Source organism: Camelus dromedarius, chromosome 35, assembly GCF_036321535.1.
Source record: "Camelus dromedarius isolate mCamDro1 chromosome 35, mCamDro1.pat, whole genome shotgun sequence".
Taxonomy (NCBI): domain Eukaryota; kingdom Metazoa; phylum Chordata; class Mammalia; order Artiodactyla; family Camelidae; genus Camelus; species Camelus dromedarius.
The window spans coordinates 15419249-15432734 of record NC_087470.1 but is presented as its reverse complement, the minus strand read 5'-3'; the positions used below and the strand labels follow the sequence as shown (position 1 = coordinate 15432734).

Here is a 13486-nt window from a genome sequence, read left to right as displayed (position 1 = left end):
AAGGAATAAAATAATGCCATTTGCTGCAACATGGATGCACCTGGAGATTGTCATTCTAAGTGAAGTAAGCCAGAAAGAGAAAGAAAAATACCATATGAGATCGCTCATATGTGGAATCTAAAAAAAAAAAAAGACACAAATGAACTTATTTATAAAACAGAAACAGACTCACAGACATAGAAAACAAACTTATGGTTACCAGGGGGAGAGTGGATGGGAAAGGATAAACTGGGGGTTCGAGATTTGCATATATTAACTATTACATATAAAACAGATACACAGTAAGTTCATATTCAATATTCAATATCTTGTAGTCACCTCTAATGAAAAAGAGTCTGAAAAGGGATATTTGTATGTATATGTGTGACTGAACTATTATGCTGTACACCAGAAATGGACACAACATTGTCAATTAATGATGTTTCAATGAATCAAAAAAAAAAAAAAAAAAAGAGAGAGAGAGGGAGAGAAAATCTTAGAAGAGAACCCTCCAATAAAATTTAGAAGGACCATAAGAAACATATCCTTGGGGGAGGTTACCTGATCCCTGAGCCCTAGACGTGACTCAGGGCAGCAGAAGGGATGGGATGCAGAGAGGGGACACTCACGGTGGAAGCCCGAGTTCCATCTCATCTTAACAGTGGCGTGGGGGGCCTCGGGCACGTCTATCCCACTGTTCTCAGGGACAGAGAGCATCCTTCTCTTACTGAGCTGTGAGGTCCTCGAAGAACTTAAGAGCACGGAGGAGAACCCTCTCACTAGTTTTGAGATGGAGGGACAGGAGTACACAATTCTGGACCCGCTCTAGCCCAGACATCTCAAGACATAGGATCTAAGTGCTGTTTATGATGGTCCAGGAAACAAGGGCTGTGTTGAGCTGTAGTTTCAATGTGTTGTGTTTTACAATCATTCCTTCAATGCCTCCAATGAATAAAGGCCACAGGCATGCCGGGTGCCAGCTCCAGAGAATCATGCACTGACAGTCATGTGACATTGTCATCGCCCTCAACATTGCAACATTTTAACTAGACAGCAGGCTGGAGACACAGAATTAAGGAAGCCAAAAGAACCCCAAGGAGAAAAAATCCTTCGGGTCGGTCTTGGTTTCCTTGAGATCCCAAACCACAAAAATGAACAAAACGAAACAAACAAACACAAAACCCAGACATCTCACAGAGAAGCTCACAAATAAAGATCAGAAACAAGGGAGAGATTGTTCAGAGAAGCAGGTGCCCAAGGCAGTGTGTCTGAATGCAGCGAACGCTTTCCAACAATGGCCTCTTTCTTCTGAGCTTCCTTCCTGGCTTTTGTGGCAAGGCTCTTCATTAGAGGGCAAAGGCGGAGAAGATACACTGCGTCCGGATTAAGACAACCCAAACCTGTTCTGCCGCCCAGTCCACACTGCTGGTGACTCCGCCTGGGATGTCATTCCGCGGGACCCCCCTATCGACCCCTGCCCGGCATCAGAGGCAGCCCCGACGGCCCAGTGGACTCTAGTTCCCCGCCTTCTCTTTTATAACCATCACTGAGCAAGTTCAAATCCCAGCAGAGCGCTTGACAGACAGCCTGGGCAGGTGCCTGGACCCTTCTGCCTCGATTCGCCTGCAGGGGGGGTAACACCTACAGACTAAATGTGATGTCAGCCTACAACACGATGTCCCCCAAGGGGTGTGTGCTGGGAGGGGACACAGATCTCCCATCCGAGAGTCTCAGCTCTCTGGTGACTTGCAGTTTACAAGGGGACAGACACGTACAAAGACCGACGATGCCATATGGTAATGCCAGCTCTGGGTGTGTCTGCCCAGGGAGAGAGGAGTGTGCTGGGAGCTGAAGGTCTCAGCTTGGAGTTGGTACCCATAAGTGCTCAGTCCAGCCCTGCTCCCCACACCCCAGCTGGCCCCACCTGGAGACACTAGGACCACCCGCAGCCCTAGAAACTCAGACACCATCATGGTGGTGGGGGGATCCCAAGCCCTCCCCTTCAGTCCAGTTATAAGATTGAGATGGTGTGGCTGGGCTTGTTTTAGGTTCCTGAGAAGTCTTGAGGTCAAAAAAAAAAAACAAAAAAAACAAAAAACCAAAAACCCACTTGTGAGTCACTGCTCTAAATCCAGCCAGCTGCAAACGCTTTGTCAGCAAGGTGTGAGAAGTCTGTCCCCAGTGTGAATGCACCAAAGCTCTTAAAAATGCGCAGTGAAGACTGGGGGTGTCAGAGCTCCCTTCCTGCCCAGGCAAGTCCTCTGTTTCTGGTGGTACCTTCCCTGGGGCCCAGGGCTCTCCATCCTTGCCCCCCACAGACAGGTGTTCAGTGAGGGGCCGGGGCTGGTGCTCCCAGGGAACCTGCCTGGGTGGCGTGAGGTCACAGAGGGTTGGAAGGGCAGCTGCAGACATGTCCAAGGCGGGAGGAACACGGGTGCAATGCCACCTGCAACTGGGGTGGGTTAAGTACCAGCGAGGACCGGAGGGAGGGAGGGAGGCTGGAAGGATGCTGCTTGGCCCAGAGTACAGGGCGGGTCTGCAAGTCAGAAAGAGAGAGGGGCTTGTGCAAAAGCTTGGGACTCCTGTGAACCCCTCCTGGGAACACCTTGAGGGGAGCGGTCAGAGACGGCTCCGATTTGAAGAGGGGGACGGACATTCCCGTGAGGCTCTGAACCTGCGTTGGTCTTAGTTTTCAGGTGGTTTCTGGTCCTGTCAGCTCTGTGAATCTGAGAAGCTTTTGTTTGGAATTGGACATCCTCATCTAACCCCCTTATGACGTCTTCTCCTTTCGACTGGTTCCTACGATTAACCTCGTGAGCTATAACGTGTTTTGACCGTTTCTTCATGAGATGATGGAGCAGGATACTGTTCTGTCTTTACTGATTCCAAACAGAAGCCCCAAATACAAAAGGAAAGCTTGGAAACGCTTGGACTCAGATCCTGTCTTGCAGGTGCTTCTGTGAGAACCTCACTTCTCACTGCTCTCCTGCCAGCACCATCCAGTTCCCTGGTCCAGAGGCTCTATCTCACTTTTTGCCTTTGAAACGGCTTACTTACCCCTAAAATTCTATTGGTTCCCTGAACTCACTCCTGATTGGTTATTACTCTCACTTCTGATTGGCCCACTGCCCTAACTTCTGATTGGTCCATTTGTAGTACTTCATTTGCATGGAGCTCACTCCTGATTGATTATTTCTCTCACTCCTGATTGGTCTATTCCCCTCACTCCTGATTGGTTATTTCTCTCACTTAAGGTTCTGTCCACTGGCAACCTTTTTGAACTAAAAAGTTGTTATTGGAGACTTTTTGCCAATGTGGAAAAACACACTTAACGTGGCTTCAGTGGATGCCAGCTATAAATAAATTCATGATTAAATTCTCTTCTAAGTAAATGGCTTCAGAGCCTAAGTCAGGAATGTTAACGTTTCCATCACCCTCCACCTGAATGACATAATCCCACAGTTCAAATTCCACTACGGCAGAGTAAGAGCTTTGGAAAATTCTCTAGCTCAAGGGTAAAGCAGAAAATGCTGACTTAAGGCTACTAATTCCTCAAGTTGACAACAACCATTTCCGTTTGGCCTCTGGTTCCATTGGGTTTTATCAGTAAACCCATAGTCAGCATCACACTTAATGGCTGAGAGCATCTCCTCTAAGATAAGGAACAAGACAAAGATGCCCACTCTTGTCACTTTCAGTCAACATAGTATTGGAAGTTGTAGTCACAACAATTAGGCAAGAAAAAAAAAGGCATCCAATTTGGAAACGAAAAAGTAAAATTATCACTCTTTGTAGCTGACATGATACTATACATAGAAAATCCTAAAGACACTAAAAAAACCTACTAGAAATAATAAATGAATTCAGTAAAGTTACAGGATACACAGTTAACGTCTGGAAATCTGTTGTATTTCTATACACTAAAAACGAACTCTCGGAAAGACAAATTAAGAAAACAATTTGATTTACAAATGCACGACAAAGAATAAAATACTTAGGGATAAAATATAACCAAGGAGGTAAAAGACTTTACTCTGAAAACTGTAAGACATTGGTCAAAGAAACTGAAAAAGACACACACAAATGGAAAGAGATACTGTGTCCATGAATTGAAAGAATTAATATTGTTAAAATGACCAGAGGACCCTTACAATGTACAGATTCAGTGAAATCTCTATCTAATACCAATGGCATTTTCACTGAAGCAGAACAAATCATTCTGAAATTTGTGTGGAAACAGACAAAAACTCTGAATAGCCAAAGCCATCCTGAGGAAGGACAAAGTTGGAGGCACCATTCTCCCTGACTTCAGACTATACTACAGAGCTACAATGATCAAAACAGACACACAGATCCATGGAACAGAACCCAGAAATAAACCCATGATTACATGGTCAAGAATATACAATGGGGGAAAGACGGTCTCTTCAATAAATGGTGCTGGGAAACTGGACAGCTACGTGCAGAAGAATCAAACTGGGCCACATCTTCAGACCATATACAAAAATAAACTCATACAACTCAACGTTAAAAAAAAACGCCATTAAAAAATGGGCAGAGGGCCCAAATAGGCATTTTTTTCCAAAGAAGACACAGAGATGGCCAACAGACACATGAAAAGATGCTCAACATAGCAAATTATCAGGGAAATGCAAATCAAAACCACAGTGAGAGAGCATCTCACACCTGTCAGAACGGCCATCATCAAAAAGACAGTAGTAAGTGTTGGCGAGAATGTGGAGAAGAGAGACCCCTTTGGTGGGAATGTAAATTGCTGCAGCTCCCATAGAAAAGCATGAAGTTTTCTTTAAAAATTATGAGCAGAATTACAAAATGATCCAGCAATTTCATTTCTGAGCATTCACCAGAAGAAAACAAAACCACTCATTTGAAAAGATATAGGTACCCCTACGTTTGCGGCAGCATCATTTACAACAGCCAAGATCTGGAAAGCAACCTAAGTGCTCACCAATAGATGCATGGACTATGGAAATGTGATATATATATATATATATATATATATATATATTTCTTAGACATAAATAAAAATGAAATCTTGCCATTTAATAATATGGATGGATCCAGAAGGGGTTATGCTCAATGAAATAACTCAGACAGAGAAAGACAAACATCATGTGATCTTTCGTATACATGGAATATGAAAAACAAAACAAGGAAAGCAGACTCAAGGATACAGAAAGCTAACTGGTGGTCACCAGAGGGGAGCAGGGTGGGGGCTTGGGAGAAAGAGACAATGGAGATTAAGGGGTACAAACGTTTAGTTATAAAATAGATAAGCCACAGGGATGTACTATATAGCACACAGGATACACTCACTAAAACTGAAATAACTCTGTGCAGGGACAAATGGCCAAGTGACTGACCGAGGCGTGCCACTTCATAATGCGTGCAAATGTCAAATTACCACATAGTTACCTGGAACTAACATAATCTTGTACTTCAACTATATTTCAATGAAAAAATAAGATACAAAATCTTACTTTTTCTAGACTTTTCCAGGTTTGAGTGATACTGACGGACACAAAAAGTTGCCACGAATCCCCCTTGAAATGCACCGTGATTTAAATGTCAAATGAAACAGATCCTTCAGGGAACCACAGGAAAAGGGAAGGAGGTGGGCGATGCTCTCACTTGCCCTGATGCAGACGATGCAGCAAATTCAACAAGTCTGTGCGCAGCCTGCCTTGACCTCATGGGCCACCGGGTTTGTGCACTGAGAAAGCCAGTGGCATTTGGGGTCCAGCCAGGGCATCACACCCAAGAAGGACGTCCTCCTCAGGCAGGTACGCTGTGTGACTCAAATTCTGGACGCAATGATACATTTTAAGTGTTCAACAGTGGAAGATAGAATTCTCTGACAAAATTTGAGAAGGTAGACATGGAAGCCTGGCGTCTTCTAAGTTGAAGAACAGATGACAGTCAGTTTCCACATCTCAGAGAGGAGGTCATGTTGAATTGAGGCCATGAGAACGTGTCCCTCCCTCTTCTGAATGACTGGCCTATAGAGTGGCTTTCTGAATCTTTTCCTTTGGGATGTCCCTGTGCTGGGGGCTTCTTTCCACTTCTCACCGAGGGGAGCCCCTCGAGGGTCCTGTTCGCCGCTGCGCTCAGGCGGCCCAGCGTTGGGTCTGCCCCCCGGCTCCATCCCCATCCCGTGCAGGACCCGGTCTCCCTAGGAGCCCGCGGGCTCTCAGCTCTCTCCTGCTCTTCTGGTCCGCGATCTCCTCCTCATTTTCAGGCCCAAGGCCACTTCATTTCCTCTCTTGCGAGCTCAGCTGTGCATCTCGGATGGTGTTGACCATATAAAACCCAGCGTTTCAACACGCTTTGGCGCAGACGGAGCAACTGCTGTAAACAGAAGGAATCTCAACTTTGCACTTAGAAGTCTGTTGCCCTTCGGCAGCCTTCCCCGTTTCAGATGTGGGAGGAGGCTGTCTGGTTACCCAGGCTCACATCTTTCCTCCCTTCAGGGCGGATGACACACAGAGGGGCAGCCCTGGAGAAGGTCACAGGCAGATGAGAAGCAGGAGGGAGTGTCCCTGAGAGTCCCGGGAGGTGTAGCTCAGTGATGGAGCGCGTGCTTAGCATGCATGAGGTCCTGGGTTCCATCCCCAGCCCCTCCAACAACAACCAAAAGGAAAGAGAAAAGAAAAAAAAAAAAAAGCAAATATCACAAGAAAGCGAGTGTCACAAATTTAAGAAAGCGAGTAAGAAAAAGCTCGATGACTAGTAACGTTGGTGTGTTTGTCTGCAACACGCATTTACACATGTAACAAAACTGCTGCCTCAAAGCCACTCAGACGCAGGCGACAAGTGACACCACAACCCCCCACCTCCCCGAGCACCCCCTCCAGAGTCCGGCCGGCCTCGTAGCAAAGGGAAGGTGAGCATCAGAGCCTGTCATTTCGGGAAACCTGTACAGAGCTGTCCCCAGCCTCATCCAGAGTCAACAGAATCCACAGCCAGTAAATTAAACGGTTCACACACCAACCACCTGTCTAACTCGCAATTATGGTGGCCCCCAAAATAACCTGGCTTCCTGTGCCAGAAGGCTCTGACGTCAGCAAGCTCTGCTGGTACCCAAGATAACCTCACGGAGATGCCGGGGCTCAGTTTACCGCATCTGCCCCGGAGAGTCCAGGAGGCTGGGTGCCTCCCCCGGGGAAGGAAAGATTCTCCTGACCTTCAAGGCCAGCAGCCCCTCCGATCGTCCCCACCCAACATGGTCTTGCAGACCCTCCTCCCAGCAACTGCCCACCACCTGACTTTTTCTCTTAGGCTCCTGTTGAATTTTAAAATAAAGTTTGTTTTCTTCTTCTCCAGCATAGGACGTCAGGAAGGCAACTCTTCAGGAAATAATCGCTCATCGCCAACATCCCTTCTGTCTTTCGGAGCTTCTAGGATAAATGTATAAAACAAAAACTTCCACGCACGGGAAGAGAACCAGATGCGCACGGCGTGGTTGCGTTTGTGGCCTGAGCGCACACCCAGCTGACTGGACACACCAGCTTTTCTTCTGCGTCTTTGGACAAATTTAAACCACGGGGGCTGATGCAATGTGGCCTCGAGAAAATGAGTCCCTCCAGGGCTTGACTGTCCCATCTGTAAATGGGATGGAGAGTGATCACCCCTCAGGCAAGGAGCCACCAAGGAGACTGCGTGCAGACCAGCCTGAGGGCAGGGCCAAGCGCGCGCTCCAGGCGCAGCAGGTGTGGCTGTCGCGATGCGTTTGTGGTCATTCTGACCCGTCGTCAGCCTCCAGACAGACGGAGGCTTTGGTGGGCATGGGCTCTCCCAAGACGGGTTTCAGTCTGGAGACTTTGAAGGACTTCCCTGGGGAGCCACATCTCCAGGCCTGGAAGTGTGGGGGGAGCCCTGAAAAGGGGGGGCTCCCAGGAGGGCGGCCCCGGAGGAGGGGAGGTGGAAATTACTTGCAGATCAGAAAAGCTGCAGGGGGTGGAGGCTCACTGACTCCAGCCAACAGCTCACAGATGCCCGAGCACCAGGCTCAGAGGTCCCGGCCGACAGGGGCCTCCGTTTGGACCCTCCCTCTGCTCTGAGTGATGCCCCGATCCTTGGGGGGGGGGTTCTCAGTTCCCAAGTGGAGGGCAGGACTCCGGCCCCGCCCGCTGACAGGTGATGCAGGTCCGAGGCAAACAGCCTTGGGCAAGGCCGCCTTCAAACCGGGATGTGAGCTTTGCAGACGCCCACTGGGGAAGGTCCAGGATGCTCTGCAGGAAAGAGCCCTCAACTGGGTTGCACTGCTTCTAAATGCTGCATTTCTCTTGGCCTTACCTCCTGGGTCGGCCTTGCCTCCCCTTTGGGGCTGTTCCCTCCTCGGCTGAGCCCTGCATGGAGCCCCCAGCCCCAACTCCAGCCCCGGGTGGTGCCCCTTCCCCCAGCATTCATCCTGCAGCTGTCCCCTCCACCTGGCGGTTGCTGGGACGCGGCTGCATCTCAGCAGTCCGATGTGTCAATCCCAGGGAGGCAGGGAGGTACTGGTGAGAGGGTCTCAGCATTCGTGGGCGTGTGCCTCCCCTGCCCACCCGCCCCAGTGCACCTCTGCTGCTTGTCAGCACGCCCTCCAACCCAGAATGCCACCCACGAGTACTGTCATTTATCTGCCATTTCTTCCAGCCCTGGTGGGATGGGAGCTCCTGTCTTCTTTGCATCACCCGGAGACCCGGCCTCAGGTCCCTGCTGGAGTTTCGGGTGGACGTCCCTCCCCTCGCTCACTGCTCACGACCCCATCTCACCCCTCCAGCACGCCCTGGTCCCCCGTGCCCGTGTTGGGGTGGAACGCACACAGACGTCTCCTCTCAAAAGTGCCCTGGACGAATCCCTCATCCAAAACGGGCATCTGTCTCAAACTCTATCTGGCGCCCCCACGGTCAGTGCCTTGACGAACCCGCTTCGGTGCGTTTTCTGGGCCGACGTCTCCAGGGCTGGTAAAAAGCGGAGCGCTGACTCATTTCCCTGTAAGGCATGCGTTCTTCTGGGTTCCTGTCCCTCCACGCCGGTGACTCTGTTCCGTCCACGCCTGGCGCTTACTAGCTGATCAGTGCGTGTGTGTTCGTTGTGATCTGTTGTCTTACACTTGGCTGAGACAGACACGCGTCCATGCTTATACATTGTAAGGATTCCACCACTGCTAAGCAGTACAGAAGACTGAAAGAATTCTTATTTTTTATATATATATAGATAAAAACCCTCATTACTTTTCTCATGCTTTGAAATTGTTCTGAAAAGTACAACACGCACTTGGCAACGGCCTGGTTCGTTGCTCGAAGTCTATGCAAGCGGCTCGCCCAGTGGGCATGTCTTGCTGGAGAGACGTACCCGGACCAGCAGAGCGGGCGCGATGGGTAGACTGACTCCACGCGGCGTGTCTTCCTGCCCGCTCGCCTGGGTGCCTGCGAGAGGTGGCGGGCGTCCCCTGCAGGGACCCCTGCTGGGAGGCACAGCTCTGTCTCCGATGCCCCCCGTTACGCCCTAGCTCTGGGTCACGGTGTCCCCGAGGGGCAGTGGCTTAAGTCAGAGCCTTGGTGTCCAGGCGCTGAGGCTGGGAGAGGAGCTTCCAGCAGGCACGGTGCTTTCTTTGAAGAGTCGAATGAGCCCCATTCCAATGTCTCAGCTAAACTGGGCCACAGTGGGAGCAGCCCCGGATGGCGCCACAGCCCAGTTACTTCTGGGTTTTACTGTCACATGGAAACATGAGCTTTCTTTCCCTTGTCAGCCGTGGGCATGGCTCACCGCGTCCTCTGAGGCAGCCTGGGCCTGGCTGCGCCAGGGCCTCTGTCTGGGGGAGGTGGGGGCGTGTGCAGGCCTGGAGTGTCCCGGCTCGGCCGTCCCTGAGGGAGCGCTGGACGCCTGCGGGCAGCCCTGGGCACACAGGGCATCAGCCCCAGCGCCGTCCTCGCTCACCGCCGTCCGCCCAGGCTGCAGGTGGCCCGGCGGCGGTGTAAGGGCAGGCCACGCGGATGCGCCCACCCGCAGGGCACCCTGCCTGTCACACTGCCCTTCCTTGAGCCGTCCAAAGGGCACATTATGAGAGGTCTGTTCCAAAACACTACGTGCGGTCATTTCCCATTCTAAGACGAAACACAGGAAGACTCCTGCATCACGTGTGTGAGCATGTGAAGGCAGGTTGACTAGCACTGGAAGCCGAACTGAAGCACCGACAGGGGCTGGAGACGCCTGAGAGACTGGCGTGAGGCCAGGTGTGCGGGGAGGGCACAGGGGACAGCCTGCGTCCCCGTGACCCGAGATGCCACTGCTGCGCCCAACAGCTCCCTCCACGAGGAACCCTGGTGTTGCCACCTCTATCTTGAAAAAGCCGAAATCAAGATGATTTTTTAAGGCACAACCTCCCGCACATGGTGGCCACTTCCATGGGAGTTAAAATTTGTGGCGAGCTGGCCATTGTTCTAAAAGCTTTACGGGGACTCACATGGGTGATCCTCACAACCACCTTTGCTATCAAACTAAAGACCAGGCACTGAGACGTGGGCACGCTGCCCGAGCTCACCGGCTCTGTTCAGCGCCAGAATTTAGTGGAGGAGGTGGGGTACCCTCAGCATCCAGGTTCCCTGGGAGACGGCCCCCGATCGTCCAATCAGAAGTGGGAATCCCATCCTCCTGGCTGGCCATTGGTCTGTGCGTTCTAGCTGCAGCCAATGTGTGCGTGGCAGGCCCTGGGCCACAGTGACTGGTCCAGAGCGCTCACACGACTGAGCCTGGGTTAGGAGCTTGCCAGAACCTACACCTTTGCCTGTGGATTAAGCCAGATTGAGTCACCCTGTTTGCAGGCAGAAGCATACTGCGTCACCAGCCCCCCCCCCCCCCCCCGCTGGGGTGACATCCAGAAGAATTTAAAGTCAGGTCTCAAAGTGATATGTGCACACCGGGGTTTGCAGCAGCACCACCACGCACAGCCACCCAGAGGCAGGAGCGTCCTAGATGCCCACGGACAGACGGAAGGATAAACAAAAGTACATATATGTGTATAATCGAGTCACATTCAGCCTTAATAAGAGGAAGGGAGTCCTGTCTCATGCTGCACAGTGGATGGACCTTGAGGACATTCTGCAGAATGACATCAGTCACTCCCAAAAAGACACACAGTGTACGATTCTGCATACATGAGGCTCCTGGAGTAGTTAAATTCAGAGGCAGAAAGCAGAATGCTGGGTGCCAGGGGCTGGGGGAGGGGAACGAAGCCCCCTGACGTCTAATGAGCGTGAAGTTGTGGATTGGCACGGTGACAAAGCTCTGGAGACGGAGCTCCCAACAGTGTGAATGCACTTAACGTCACCAAACTGCACACTTAAAAATAGTTATGATGATAAAAGTTCCTGCCGTTGCCCTTTTTTTAAAAAAAAAAAATCACAGGTAAAAAAAGAAAAAAAAAAGCTTACTTACTGATTCAGTGGCTTATTCCTGCACGGGCTGATCAAAAGCCATCAAGGCAGAGCACGGCGGCTGCCAGGCCGTAGGGCAGAGCCCCGGTGCTTCTGCCAGGAAAGCGCAGCCCACAATGTCCCTGCTTAACATGTGGGCCCCGTGTCCTCGGAAGCCGCTGACAACATGGTAACACTGTGGAGATCACACACGCTCAGGCCGCTTTAGTGGGAGAAGGTGATGCAGCTGGGAAGAACCTTTCGTCTCCTCTTGAACGTCTGGACAGAGTGAGAAACTGCTCTGGCTGAAAACGCTGTGGCCGCTTTTCCTTCCACCCCACCCCGCAGAGCAACGTTCAACGTGACCATTCAGGTCATCACTTTGAACTCTTTCCCCATGAGTTACAACGGAGCTTGCCTTCTCACTTCATTTCCAATTTTGGTCATTGAAAATTATATTCTGCTAGCTTTCCCCGTTAGATTGACAGTGAGGCCGCCCAGATAGTGACCATGCATAATGTTTCCTTTGTGCAGACGCTCACACGGATTAAAGATGACCACGGAGGCACACGAGGGAACTTCTGAGGGTGCTGGAAATGTTCGCTGTCTTGGTGGTGGGATGGGCATCTCATGGGTGTATACCAGTGTCAACCCCCGTCAAATGACACACTTTTTTCACGCATCCGCAGGGTTTTTGTGTGCCAATTACACAATAGGAAAGCTCTTTAAAAAAAAAAAATTGGGGGAGGGAGGTAATTAGCTTTACTAATTTATTTTTGGAGGAGGGACTGGGGATTGAACCCAGGACCTTGTGTGTGCTAAGCATGCACTCTACCACTGAGCTATACCCTCCCCCACCCGAATAAAGCTCTTAAAAAGAGAAAAAACAAAATCAAAACATTGCTAATTGCTCTCCATTTTATTCCTGCATTTCAATTTGCAATATGCACGGAGACTTACAATTCCACCTCTATCAGGGACTAAAAATCTCAATTCTAAACCATCTGCTATTATTTTACATTCATGAAACGTCATGAACCGAATCTCTGCCTACAATATTTCTGTCGTGAGCCCGAGAGGCCTAAGACAGGCCAGTTAGTTGTCCAGGGGGAGGCGGTCCAGCCTGGGGACACGCTGCCCTCCACGGAGTAACACTCAGTTCTTAACGATGTGATGTGACGGGAGACAGATGTAAAAAGCAGATGTGGCCAGTAACACCTCTGCAGGTGGACGTTTGGGGTCTTCAGGCATAAGAGAGGACTGAGTCGGGGAGAGAAGTGATGGACAGAGATCTTGCACATCAAACAGAAGGGATTAGGCAGAAACGCCCACGAGAGAATCAGGACGGAGGTACCAGTACCCTTTACTTTCCCCCCAGAGCTGTGCTCTCTCTCCTGATTCTGGAAACCGCAGTTTTAAAGTATTGGCTGCCTTTTTTTCACTTCTGTCCACTTGGAGTCAGGAGCCTGACGATTAAGACGTAATCACTTCCCCCTACATCATCCTATTGGAAAAACAGCCCACGAACTATGTCAGCAAACAGATTACCTGGGGCAGGTGGTGGGGGGCACAGTGAGGGGTGAGCTCCTGGTCCAAGAGTCGTCCCGGAGGCTCTGACACATCACAGAGGAGATGGGCTTTCGAGGCCGATCTGGCTGAACGATCTGATCACCCGGCAAAGGGGACCCACCTGAGGGCCAGACGTGGTGGTCTGACACCCGTTCCCACCCTCTGGTCCAGGATCTGAGCTACTAGGAGGCCTTTCTATTCCTCGTTCCCACATCTCACTCACAGCAAACATACAAAGGTCTGTGTTCTTTTTAACCCTAGTTCCTTCCAAGCCAAAGAAAAAAGTGTGTAATAAACACTGGTACTGCGTTCTGATTTAGGCTGCACGTTTGGTTAATTTTTACCCCCGTGCATTGCAGGGCAGGATAAACACTGAACGCCGTGGTCCGTTTAATCGCACGGCTTCCTGGGGAGGGTTTTTGCTAGAAAAGTCACCCATCCTGTGCTGCTCTTGGTGACAAACGTGGGAACACAGCCTCATGTCCTTTCTGACTTAAACCCTCGTCTTCACCCAAGTG

The 13486-nt window shown here is 50.5% G+C and overlaps 1 protein-coding gene and 1 long non-coding RNA gene across 12 annotated transcripts in view; one reads left to right on the top strand and one right to left on the bottom strand.

The window, feature by feature from the left end:
- Positions 1–13486, top strand: part of LOC135320032 (uncharacterized) — a 285059-nt gene that overhangs the window by 44192 nt on the left and 227381 nt on the right. The window lies entirely within an intron of this gene.
- Positions 1–13486, bottom strand: part of COBL (cordon-bleu WH2 repeat protein) — a 154755-nt gene that overhangs the window by 21453 nt on the left and 119816 nt on the right. The gene's annotated exons all lie outside the window — the stretch shown is intronic.